This window comes from Lepidochelys olivacea (genome assembly GCF_965140295.1).
Source record: "Lepidochelys olivacea isolate rLepOli2 genome assembly, chromosome: 4".
Taxonomy (NCBI): Eukaryota; Metazoa; Chordata; order Testudines; family Cheloniidae; genus Lepidochelys; species Lepidochelys olivacea.
Window position 1 is genome coordinate 108,060,946 of NC_140414.1, and position 13,264 is coordinate 108,074,209.

Sequence of the window (13,264 nt, forward strand, 5' to 3'; positions counted from 1 at the left end):
ACTTCTGTGCCCATATGGCTGCGGTCACCCCTGATCGGGCCAGGCTCCCCATCCTCAGTAGTTAGCTGCGTCCATGGCAGGCAGATCAAAGTAGGCCTTCTGGGCCTCTCTGCACAGAAAAGGAATGAGAATGCTGGCCCACTGCTCCTGTGGCCACGCCTCACACTGAGCCATTCTTTCAAAAGACAGGAGATACGCCTCTATGTTGTCCCCGGCTGTCATCTTTGATAGACAGCCCACTACTCTTAAGGTTTGTGTCCCTCCGGGCCCTTGGGTTCAGTTGGAAAGGGCCTTTATTTGGTCCACTACCTGTCAGAGGAGAGCTTGATCTTGGGCTGCTTGGCTCACTAACAACTGGTTGGTTTCTTGTTGTAATTGGGTAGATGCCTGCATTGCCATCCCCTGTATCCAGGTAGCCTCCTGATGGGCTGCCGTGGCTTGTACCAGAGCTTTCACCAATTCCTCCATTGTCATGAGGGCACAAAGACTTAAAAAAAAAAAAAACAACCAAAACCAACTCCAAATTTTATATATATATATATATATATAATATATTAATCCGCCGCTCTGTGACCTTTTATCTCACCCCTGACTCCAGTTGTGAAAGAGCTCCGGCTTTGCCTTGGGGGTTCTGCACTTCTAAGCAGTTAGGGCTTGCCTCAGAGGTTTGCTGTGACCCTCAGTGTAGCCTCTCTCCCCTCCTAGAGGCAAGGGTTACAACTTACTGATCCACCTTCATCATCGACCAGTGAATAGGTTTGGTGTAAGAACCCTGTTTAGTCCTTGTCTTCCTACTCAGGGAGCATTTTTGTAGAGATGTGGGGAGAGTTGGGGCGGAACCCAGGCCCTCTTTCTTCTCTGGGTTCCAGCCCAGGGACCCTAATGACAATGGCAGCAGGTAGTTTTCCTATGCTACTGGAGCTGTAGTCCTTTCCTGGCTACTTCCCCAAACAGACTCTCCTTGGTACCTGACCATGCTGCTTCTTCTTCCCAGTCTTCCCACAACACACCTTCTTACTCCCAGCTCCTACCAACGAGTCTGTCTGAAGGAGCTTCCTTTTAAACTAGTCCTAGCCACTTCTAAGTGGACTTCAGGTGATCTGATTAGCCTGTTCCCCTGGATTGCTTCTAATCCGTTCTTAATTGGTTCCATTGTCTTAATTGTCTTATGGAGTCTGCTTAATTGCTTATAGCACCTTCCTGACTGATCTGGGGCAGCCCCTGCCCTGGTCACTCAGGGAACAGAAAACAATTCATCCAGTGTCCAGTATGTTTTCCTTCTACCAGACTCCTGTACCCAGCCTGTCTGGGTCTGTCACAGTAGACATGCCTTAAGTCTCCCTTGTGAATCTGGCCCTAAGAGTGCAAGAGAGTTTTGCAGTTTTGGGTCTGTCCTATGGAGAGACTGCTCCAAAAGTAACAAAGTTAACACCCCAACTCAGCAAAATATTTAAGCACATAATCATGTGTCTTGCTGAATAGGGGCCTAAACTGTGTAGAAGGGTAGCGTACATAATGTAAAAATAAATACCTATGTATATCCTTGGTGATATCTAAAAAGCTTCTTGTTGATTTTATTGTAGCTAACTAGCACTAGATTCTGATCTCATTTATATCAGAGTAATTCTAGAGTAAATTTAATTGAAGTCCATTGAAATCAATGTAGTTTCTCTGGATTTCCTCTATGAAATCAGAATATGGCTTTTCCTGATTATTATCTTGTGCCATATATATAAACATATAGATCACTTGATGATTGCCTATTCTGTTCATTCCCTCTGAAGCACTTGGCACTGGCCACTGTCGGAAGACAGGATACTGGGCGAGATGGACCTTTGGTTGAGGGTGACTAGATGTCCCGATTTTTTAGGGACAGTCCCGCTATTCAGGGCTTTGTCTTATATAGGTGCCTATTACCTCCCGCCCTCTGTCTTAATTTTTCACACTTCCTATCTGGTCACTTAACTTTGGTCTGACCCAGTTATAGCTGTTCTTATATTCTAAAGCCATATTCAGATTTCATAGAGGAAATCCAGAGAAACTCCACTGATTTCAATGGACTTCAATTAGCTTTACTCTCAAATTACTGTTTTTTAAAATCATCTATCTAATCTATCTATCTATCTATCAGACTAAAAAGATAATTCAGGTAACATCTGAAATGCATGTTCCATTTAAAACACAGGGTTTGTGAAGGTTCGAAAGGAAGACCCCACTCCTGATTCCTTTGTGCAATACTTTGCAGTAATGCTTGCAGGCTCTGGAGATGAGAGAAAGTGAGCTGTAGCTCACGAAAGCTTATGCTCAAATAAATTGGTTAGTCTCTAAGGTGCCACAAGTACTCCTTTTCTTTCTGTCAAGAGGGTGGATTCATTTGTCACAAAAATTGACAGAAAGCATAACATAAAAAAACATACTGTTTTCATATCAGAAGGAAAAGTCTCCCAGAGCTTCAATAGAAAACTTTATAGTAATGCTGCCTCCTTGAAGGGGAAAATCTAGTCTTTCTAAACATAATTTGGTGTTTCAATTTTTATATGAACAAATCACATTTTTAAAAGTCTCATTCAGCAACTTGCAAGCATCACAGGAAAACTAAAAGGAGTTCTTTTTCTCAAAGTGACAAAATATTAGTCTTTTCAAACTTTAAATGAATGAATTCATGGTTTTTGGCAGCATCTCTCTTAGCTACCAACTAGTACTGCTGCAAAGTCTTTCAGTTTTGAATCAACCATTGGAAATATTTTTTTCAATTATGTAAAAATATGTTTTTCAAAGAATGTTCTGCTTTCCTGCAGCTTTCAGATGAATAAATAGCCTCCCATGACACATTTAGTTTTTCTTGTTCTTCCTTTCCTTCTTCCTGACTTCCTCTTTCTGTGGCTCCATCTTTCCTCTTCCCTCTCAAAAGCTATAGATATATTATTCATTAAAATGTGTGTTTTCTTTATCATGGGTCAAGTTTTCATTCCAGTTAAATGCTCATATAACAGAGAAGAGAGTTGATTACAAAAATATGTTCGAGGAGTATAGCCTTAATTAGGAATACTAGATGTAGTGTTCTTCTGAGCAGTTATTTCTGTTGATACTCTATGTTTCTTCAAACAAAAACAAAAAACCATATGTCAGGTATAGAAACAGGAAGATATTTTATGTTATGCAAGCTGCTCTTAATAGATACCTGCTGTAAAGAACTGCCTTCCTGCTCCTTCTCCCCACCACCCCAACCCCCAACCCCACATCATCTACAATACCAATACAATGCTGAACAAAGATCAGTTCTGAGGATGGGTCAGATATATTTAATGAAAAATTACTGTGATATGGTATCATTTTCCCTCTTCTATATATCCAATCTGTAGCAAGATTAAGAAATCATTATATTATATAAAGAATATGATGATTTCTTAATCTACATAGCTAGAGATTTTGTATGTGAACCAAATTCATTGCAGTTATGTGGAGTCTTGAAATTGAAGGGAAGAGATTATTTATCTTCCCCCAGAGGAAAAGAAGAGTGTGCAGCATAACTCATATAGACTGTTGGACAGAGATGGAATTAATGGTGTAGGCAATACCTCCACAATACTTTTAGCAAGGAAGTGATGGGCCTATGGAAGTCTTTATTGTCCAGTTTAGCATCTATTAAAAGGTTTCCAGGGAAGCAATCAAAATGAATAGTCCTTGAATAGAAAAACAAAGGATCTGAGGACTATGGAGAAACACCCACTTAACAAGATTCTGTTTAGCCAAACATATTTAATGGCAGATAGTTTTGACTCAACTAAAGGTAACTATGCAAAATCGATAAGATATTGATAATAGTCCAGGAGGGATGTTTGCAAAGAGGTGCAGCCAACCCTGATGTTTTCAAAGGAAAGAGAGAGTAATTGCATCCAAGGACATAAGTATAGTTTAGGTGAAAGTAGACACTTTGGGTAGAGCCCTGAAAATCCCTGGATATTTACTTTATATCCCTGGATATCCACAAATCATTTTCGTGGATTGTGTATTGGATGTGGATACAAATTTTGTATCTATGCATGGCTCTAATTATGGATACATCTACTCTTCAGTACAAAAACCTGTGGCACTGAATGTCAGAACCTGCATTGACTCAGGGACATGGGGCTTGGGCTGGGGGGATAGAAATAGCAGTGTAGATGTTTGGGCTCAAGCTGGGGCCCAGGGTGTGAGATCCTTCCCCTTGTGGAGTCTTAGAGCCTGGGCTCCATCCCACGCCCAAATGTCTACACTGCAGTGTTCTTAGTCATTCTAAATTGAATTAATGTTATGAGTAAGGTTTTGGAAACAGTAAAAGGCTGATCCTGCTCCCAGGGCTTTCCTTGGCTTTAATGGTGCAAGATCAGATTGCATGTAGTTTGTCAAAACCCACACATATTTTTTCCTCTGCTGGTTTAGTTGTTGTTTTTGCTATTCGTCTGCTTAGTGAGCTGAGTATAGCTGTGCTCCTGGTGCCTTGTTGGAGCAAGAGTAAATATCTTTATTATGTTGTTGCTCTGCAGACAGACATATTTAAGAAAGCTACTGTCAGGGTTCCCTCCCTACTCTGAACTCTAGGGTACAGACGTGGGGACCCACCTGAAAGATCCCCTAAGCTTATTCTAACCAGCTTAGGTTAAAAACTCCCCAGGCACAAATTCTCCCTTGTACCTTGGGTTTAAGTAATGCTGCCACCACCAAGTGATTTAACAAAGAGCCAAGGAAAAGGATCACTTGGAGTTTCTCTTCCCCCAGCAATCCCCCTGAGCCCTTACATCCCCTTTCCTGGGGAGGCTTGAGAATAATATCCTAACCAATTGGTTACAAAATGATCAAAGACCCAAACCCCTGGGTCTTGGAATAATGGAAAAATCAGTCAGGTTCTTAAAAGAAGGATTTTATTTAAAAAAAGAAAGGTAAAAATCATCTCTGTAAAATCAGGATGGAAAATACTTTACAGGATATTCAGATTCAAAACACAGAGGATTCCCCTCTGGGCAAAACCTTAACGTTACATAAAACAGGAATAAACCTCCCTCTTAGCACAGGGAAATTTCACAAGAAAAACAATAGATAAACTAATCCGCCTTGCCTGGCTTACCTATACTGATTGCAATATTGGGATGGGTTGGAGAAGATGGATTTCTGTCTGGCCCCTCTCAGTCCCAAGAGAGAACCCCACCTCCCCCCACAAAACAAAGAGCACAAACAAAACCTTCCTCCCTCCCAAGATTTGAAAGTATCTTCTTTCCCCATTGGTCCTGTTGGTCAGGTGCCAACCAGGCTATTTGAGCTTCTTAACCCCTTACAGGTAAGGAGGAATTCTAGGTTACCCTATGTATGGTTATGACAGCTATTTCCATCCCAGGTAAGGTGGACAATTAATTGTGGTCCATATCTTGAGGTCCTTCCTGAATTTATACTCACTCTGATACCTTACTCAGGTTGAGCCCCATTGGCTTGAAATAAAAACTGACAGCTAGATCATATTCTCCCTATTCTTTCTATATAGGTTCTTATACTATGTTTATCACCATAGTATCTGAGCGCCTTCCACTGATATATTAAGCACTGACAAACATCTGTCACATCGTTGTTCTCTCATCTTCATCCCAGGGGGAGCAGTCTGTGCAGTGGAGTATTTTGCTTTGGATTTTTTAAATAATATATGCATATATTGTTATATGTTTGTTAGATGAGACATAATCTGCCTGTGGAAGACTGAGCAAAAAATGAGTAAGAAAGCATTACCACACAATTACCCTGGGAGATTAGATAGAATAGGTTGAATTATTGTTTATGCTGGTAACCCATGCTTTCAGAAGGTTTCTGAGCAAGTTATGGCTCGAGGAAATATTTGCTGGTTGTGCTTCTAGAGAATAGCATAGGTTGAAGAAATAAAGGATATTTGTATGAACAAAAGAAAAACTTTGTTCATTTTTAATTGCTTTTCCAGTGAAAATTAAAAAGAAAAAGAGGAAAGTTTGTGTGAGTTTTCATGGAAACTTTCTTTCAGTATTTTATTTGTACCATTGAAAAAAAAAAGAGGAAAAATTTAAAATCCCCCCCCCCGTTTATTGTTCATTCTAAATCCCAACTCTTGTTGCAATGGGGGTGGGGGGGGGAAAGAAACTTACATGTTTTTATTCCCTCACCAAAATGAAATCATTATTTTTGTTTCAAAATGAAAACCATTGATCAGCTTCCTAAATGTTGTCCACACTGGTGCTATGTCAGTAGAAGATGCTCTACCGCTAGCATTGCTTCCACCTCCCGCAGAGCTGGAGTAATTATGCTGACAGGAGAGCTCTCTCCCATTGGCCTACAGCGTCTTCACCAGACATGCTACAGTGGCACATCTGCCTTGGAGCAGCCACACCGATGTAGCACTTTCCCTGTAGACTAGTCCCAAAGAAGTACCACTACAATGCAAATATTGACTACTATAGATCTGGCCTGCTAATTTTTTGCTGTTTCAGAATTTGAAAAAGCCCCATCTAATTACTCTAATTTTGATATAAGGTGGCACTGATGATAAATTAAAAATGGAGACCATGCATACCACAATCTGAGCAGTGGTTTTTTACTGAATCTAATTTCTAGTGTCTTGTGGTTTGTATTTTTGTACAACATATTTCTTTGGAAACAAAATATTTCAAGAATAACAGAATGGCAGTTATATTTAATGCCTCCCAAATTCCGGAGGCAGCCTTGGACTGGAGTGTTCCTCAGAATGACCTTGAGTTGTCCTTGGGGCAATCTGTAGTGGCTCCCTATAGACCCTGCATCAGCCCAGAATTGCTGTAGCACTTTGGCCACACCATCATCCTCCACCAAAAGGTTCCCTTCCTCCCGCACCATGCACATGGCAATCCTCCAAACCAGAAGCTGCAGGACAGGGGTGCAGCAGAGGACTGCTAAAGCCGCCCTGTGCTCCTAGGATATTACCTTGTGGAGGAGTCCAACTGCTTCGTGGCCCCTGTACACTTGCATAGGAGGGGCAGGACCATGGGAGAGCTGAGAATTGAGTCCCTTGTTTCTATCATCACAACAATTGGACGTTCATTCAACCTACATTCTTTTGTAAAGCAGTAACTCCTTTAACTTTTGTTTCTATACAGCACAGTAAATTTCCTCTTAACATAAATATATGTCCTTTTTTCTGATCAAGCCTATATCCTCAGATAAACCATTAAGCCTAATTTTATGTTGTTCTTTAGCTAGTTGCTCTAAGGTTAATTCTTACTTTATTTTTATTTTTCAGTTAAGAATCCCATTATCTGTCAGTGCTCCCACATGTATTATGTCCCACTATTCTATTTATTTATCATCCAGTAATTGGTACAAATTGACTATTTGTAACATTTTTTAATTGCCTAAATGAATTAGGCACCTACGTCTCGATAAAATAAATACCTATGTCACTTTTGAAAATGGGACTTTGGCTCCTAAGTCACTTAGATGCTCTTAAAATTTCTACACTGTCTCTTCCCTCAAGTAGGATGAACACAGTATGCTATAGTCCAAAATTGTCTATTCAATGCTTTATGGCCCTGATTCAGGAGAGTATCCCTATTTGTGATAATACTTACTAAGTTGTATTGTGTGCTTTAAATGTTTTCCTTCATTGGGGCCCAAAAAAGGGTAGTATCCATGGATTTCTATTGTATGCTTTTAATTTACATATAATGAATCCTTAAAATCTGGGTTAGGATATTTTGGACAACTATAAGATTTTGAAATGTTGCTTCTTCAAGGTTGCATTCAGGAGGGTCACTCTTAAGCTTCCTTTTCTGAACCACCATTAAGCTAAAGTATTCATATCTGGATACCTAGGCTTTTAATTACATATTTAAGCACCTAAACATAAATGCCCTAATTTTCAGACATTCTCAGTGTCCACAAGACTCATTGGAATCAATGGAAACTGCTCGGCATCTTTGAAGATTCAGGCCACTTGTATTCAACAGCCTAATTTTAAACACCCAGATCTGAAAATATGACCCGAGACACTCTTTATTTTTTTCTGTTATGTGCACTTTTCTTAGTTCAGGATGGAATACATAATAATGTTTATACAAACAGGATAAACTATTAACACATTTAGGGAGAATATTGTTTTCCTATTTTACCTTTCTGAGGATAAAACTATTTTTTTCTGAGCCTTAATTTTTACAGTTTTTTAGAATGTATTCAGTGCTCATAAAAGCTCGGCTCCGGGAGTTTTAAATAAGCAATATATAATGACTTCTCATAATAAATGATCTGTTGTGAAAGAGGTCACTTTTTAATACTATCCCAATACAATTTTAAAACATGCCTTTAGTGCATCAGTGCCTTGTTTATTACCTTGTGCTGTTAATTAAACGAAACAAGAAGTCTCTGAGCAACCAAAGCTTGGTGACTTCTAACTTTGCTCATTAGTGGGTGTAAAGTATTCCCTATCTCAACCTGCAAGGCTTTAGCAGTGCTACTATTTCTTCATTTCTTCTTTTAAGCTTCCAGTATATTGAAAAATTCTAACGTGCACTAATTAATCTCTTGAGTATGGCATTTTTCAGGTAAACCACAGAGTTTGATTCATTGTCCCAGCCACATTTACCAGGATCCTGCTCTGCACTATCCTTTTTACTTTCCTATGATTTTTAGCATCATGGGAAACATTACAAGTATGTATGAAGTTGCATAAAAATGAGTTTGCTGAACTTATCTCAAGTAATAATAATAAGCCTAGCTAAACCCAGGGAAAATAATAGAACTAACTAAAAAAGGGTAGGGGGAAAGTTAATTACCATGATGATTCAGGTGGAAGATTCAGCAAAATACAGACCCTTTGTGTTTCTCTATCAAATTGTATATGGGAATAGACCCTGTGTGACTTGGCCATTTTGATGCTGGTGATATAATATATTATGATCTATTTTTTCTGTTACCTTGTGGTGGAGTGAAACTTCATCATGGGCTGGAAAGCTGACAATAGTCAATGAATTACAGCACAGCTGTAATGGCTGTATGTAAGGCCTGGTCTACATCTAAAACTTAGGTTTATTTATGTGCATTGCTCACAGTCTGTATGGTAACACCCATTGTTTAATGTTCTCTGTGTATATAAAATCTCCCCACTATATTTTCCACTGTATGCGTCTGATGAAGTGAGCTGTAGCTCACAAAAGCTTATGCTCTAATAAATTTGTTAGTCTCTAAGGTGCCACAAGTACTCCTTTTCTTTTTACGAATACAGACTAACATGACTGCTACTCTGAAACCTGTCAGGAATGTGAAAAATTCACACCCCTCTGAGATGTAGTTAAGCCAATCTAAACCCTGGTATAGAGACCCCTGGGTCAATGGAAAAATTCTTCTGTTGACCTAGCTACTGCCTTTCAAGAGGGTGGATTTACTACAGCAATGGAAAAAAAAAACTTTCAATCGTTACAGCAAATATCTACGCTACACAGAGCTGCCATGGAACACTGCGCTGCTGCAGTGCAGACATAGGGTATGTCTACACTACGGAATAAGGTCGAATTAATAGAAGTCATTTTTTTAGAAATCGGTTTTATATATTCGAGTGTGTGTGTCCCCACAGAAAATGCTCTAAGTGCATTAAGTGCATTAACTCGGCGGAGTGCTTCCACAGTACCGAGGCTAGAGTCGACTTCCGGAGCGTTGCACTGTGGATAGCTATCCCACAGTTCCCGCAGTCTCCGCTGCCCATTGGAATTCTGGGTTGAGATCCCAATACCTGATGGAGCTAAAACATTGTTGCGGGTGGTTCTGGGTACATATCGTCAGGCCCCCCTTCCCTTCCTCCCTCCGTGAAAGCAAGGGCAGACAATCATTTTGTGCCTTTTTTCCTGAGTTACCTGTGCAGACGCCATACCATGGCAAGCATGGAGCCCGCTCAGGTAACCGTCACCGTATGTCTCCTGGGTGCTGGCAGACGTGGTACGGCATTGCTACACTGTAGCAGCAACCCATTGCCTTCTAGCAGCAGACGGTGCAGTACGACTGGTAGCCGTCCTCGTCGTGTCCGAGGTGCTCCTGGCCACGTCAGCTGGGAGCGCCTGGGCAGACATGGGCGCAGGGACTAAATTTGGAGTGACTTGACCAGGTCATTCTCTTTAGTCCTGCAGTCAGTCCTATTGAACTGTCTTATGGTGAGCAGGCAGGCGATATGGATTGCTAGCAGTTGTACTGTACCATCTTCTGCCGGGCAGGCAAGAGATGAGGATGGCTAGCAGTCGTATTGCACCATCTTCTGCCGAGCAGCCATGAGATGTGGATGGCATGCAGTCCTTCTGCACCGTCTGCTGCCAGCCAAAGATGTAAAAGATAGATGGAGTGGATCAAAACAAGAAATAGACCAGATTTGTTTTGTACCCATTTGCCTCCTCCCCCGTCTAGGGGACTCATTCCTCTAGGTCACACTGCAGTCACTCACAGAGAAGGTGCAGCGAGGTAAATCTAGCCATGTATCAATCAGAGGCCAGGCTAACCTCCTTGTTCCAATAAGAACAATAACTTAGGTGCACCATTTCTTATTGGAACCGTCCGTGAAGTCCTGCCTGAAATACTCCTTGATGTAAAGCCACCCCCTTTGTTGATTTTAGCTCCCTGAAGCCAACCCTGTAAGCCGTGTCGTCAGTCGCCCCTCCCTCCGTCAGAGCAATGGCAGACAATCGTTCCGCGCCTTTTTTCTGTGCGGGCGCCATACCAAGGCAAGCATGGAGGCCGCTCAGCTCACTTTGGCAATTAGGAGTACATTAAACACCACACGCATTATCCAGCAGTATATGCAGCACCAGAACCTGGCAAAGCGATACCGGGAGAGGAGGCGACGTCAGCGTGGTCACGTGAGTGATCAGGACATGGACACAGATTTCTCTGAAAGCATGGGCCTTGCCATGCATGCATCATGGTGCTAATGGGGCAGGTTCATGCTGTGGAACGCCGATTCTGGGCTCGGGAAACAAGCACAGACTGGTGGGACCACATAGTGTTGCAGGTCTGGGACGATTCCCAGTGGCTGCGAAACTTTCGCATGCGTAAGGGCACTTTCATGGAACTTTGTGACTTGCTTTCCCCTGCCCTGAGGCGCATGAATACCAAGATGAGAGCAGCCCTCACAGTTGAGAAGCGAGTGGCGATAGCCCTGTGGAAGCTTGCAACGCCAGACAGCTACCAGTCAGTTGGGAATCAATTTGGAGTGGGCAAATCTACTGTGGGGGCTGCTGTGATGCAAGTAGCCCACGCAATCAAAGATCTGCTGATATCGAGGGTAGTGACCCTGGGAAATGTGCAGGTCACAGTGGATGGCTTTGCTGCAATGGGATTCCCTAACTGTGGTGGGGCCATAGACGGAACCCATATCCCTATCTTGGCACCGGAGCACCAAGCCGCTGAGTACATAAACCACAAGGGGTACTTTTCAATAGTGCTGCAAGCTCTGTTGGATCACAAGGGACGTTTCGCCAACATCAACGTGGGATGGCCGGGAAAGGTACATGACGCTCGCATCCTCAGAAACTCTGGTCTGTTTCAAAAGCTGCAGGAAGGGACTTTATTCCCAGACCAGAAAATAACTGTTGGGGATGTTGAAATGCCTATATGTATCCTTGGGGACCCAGCCTACCCTTAATGCCCTGGCTCATGAAGCCGTACACAGGCAGTCTGGACAGTAGTCAGGAGCTGTTCAACTACAGGCTGAGCAAGTGCAGAATGGTGGTAGAATGTGCATTTGGACGTTTAAAGGCGCGCTGGGGCAGTTTACTGACTTGCTTAGACCTCAGCGAAACCAATATTCCCACTGTTATTACTGCTTGCTGTGCGCTCCACAATATCTGTGAGAGTAAGGGGGAGACGTTTATGGCGGGGTGGGAGGTTGAGGCAAATCGCCTGGCTGCTGGTTACGTGCAGCCAGACACCAGGGCAGTTAGAAGAGCACAGGAGGGTGCAGTGTGCATCAGAGAAGCTTTGAAAACCAGTTTCATGACTGGCCAGGCTACGGTGTGAAAGTTCTGTTTGTTTCTCCTTGATGAAACCCCCCACCCCTTGGTTCACTCTACTTCCCTGTAAGCTAACCACCCTCCCCTCCTCCCTTCGATCACCGCTTGCAAAGGCAATAAAGTCATTGTTGCTTCACATTCATGCATTCTTTATTCATTCATCACACAAATAGGGGGATGACTACCAAGGTAGCCCAGGAGGGGTGGTGGAGGAGGGAAGGAAAATGCCACACAGCACTTTAAAAGTTTACAACTTTAAAATTTATTGAATGCCAGCCTTCTTTTTTTGGGCAATCCTCTGTGGTGGAGTGGCTGGTTGGCCGGTGGGCCCCCCACCGCGTTCTTGGGCGTCTGGTGTGGAGGCTATGGAACTTGGGGAGGAGGGCGGTTGGTTACACAGCTGTCTGTGCTACAGCTGCCTTTGCTGCAGCTCAACCATACACTGGAGTATACTGGTTTGGTCCTCCAGCAGCCTCAGCATTGAATCCTGCCTCCTCTCATCACGCTACTGCCACATTTGAGCTTCACCCCTGTCTTCAGCCTGCCACTTACTCTCTTCAGCCCGCCACTTACTCTCTTCAGCCCGCCACTTCTCCTCCCGGTCATTTTGTGCTTTCCTGCACTCTGACATTATTTGCCTCCACGCATTCGTCTGTGCTCTGTCAGTGTGGGAGGATAGCATGAGCTTGGAGTACATTTCATCACGAGTGCGTTTTTTTTTTTCTTTCTAAGCTTCACTAGCCTCTGGGAAGGAGAAGATCCTGTGATCATTGAAACACATGCAGCTGGTGGAGAAAAAAAAAAGGGACAGCGGTATTTAAAAAGACACATTTTATAAAACAGTGGCTACACTCTTTCAGGGTAAACCTTGCTGTTAACATTACATACATAGCACATGTGCTTTCGTTACAAGGTGGCATTTTGCCTCCCCCACCGCGTGGCTACCCCCTCAACCCTCCCCCCTCCCTGTTGCTAACAGCGGGGAACATTTCTGTTTAGCCACAGGCAAACAGCCCAACAGAAATGGGCTCCTCTGAGTGTCCCCTGAAGAAAAGCACTCTATTTCAACCAGGTGACCATGAATGATATCTCACTCTCCTGAGGATAACACAGAGAGATAAAGAACGGATGTTGTTTGAACGCCAGCAAACATACACTGCAATGCTTTGTTGTACAATGATTCCCGAGTATGTGTTACTGGCCTGGAGTGGTAAAGTGTCCTACCATGAAGGACGGAATAAGGCTGCCCTCCC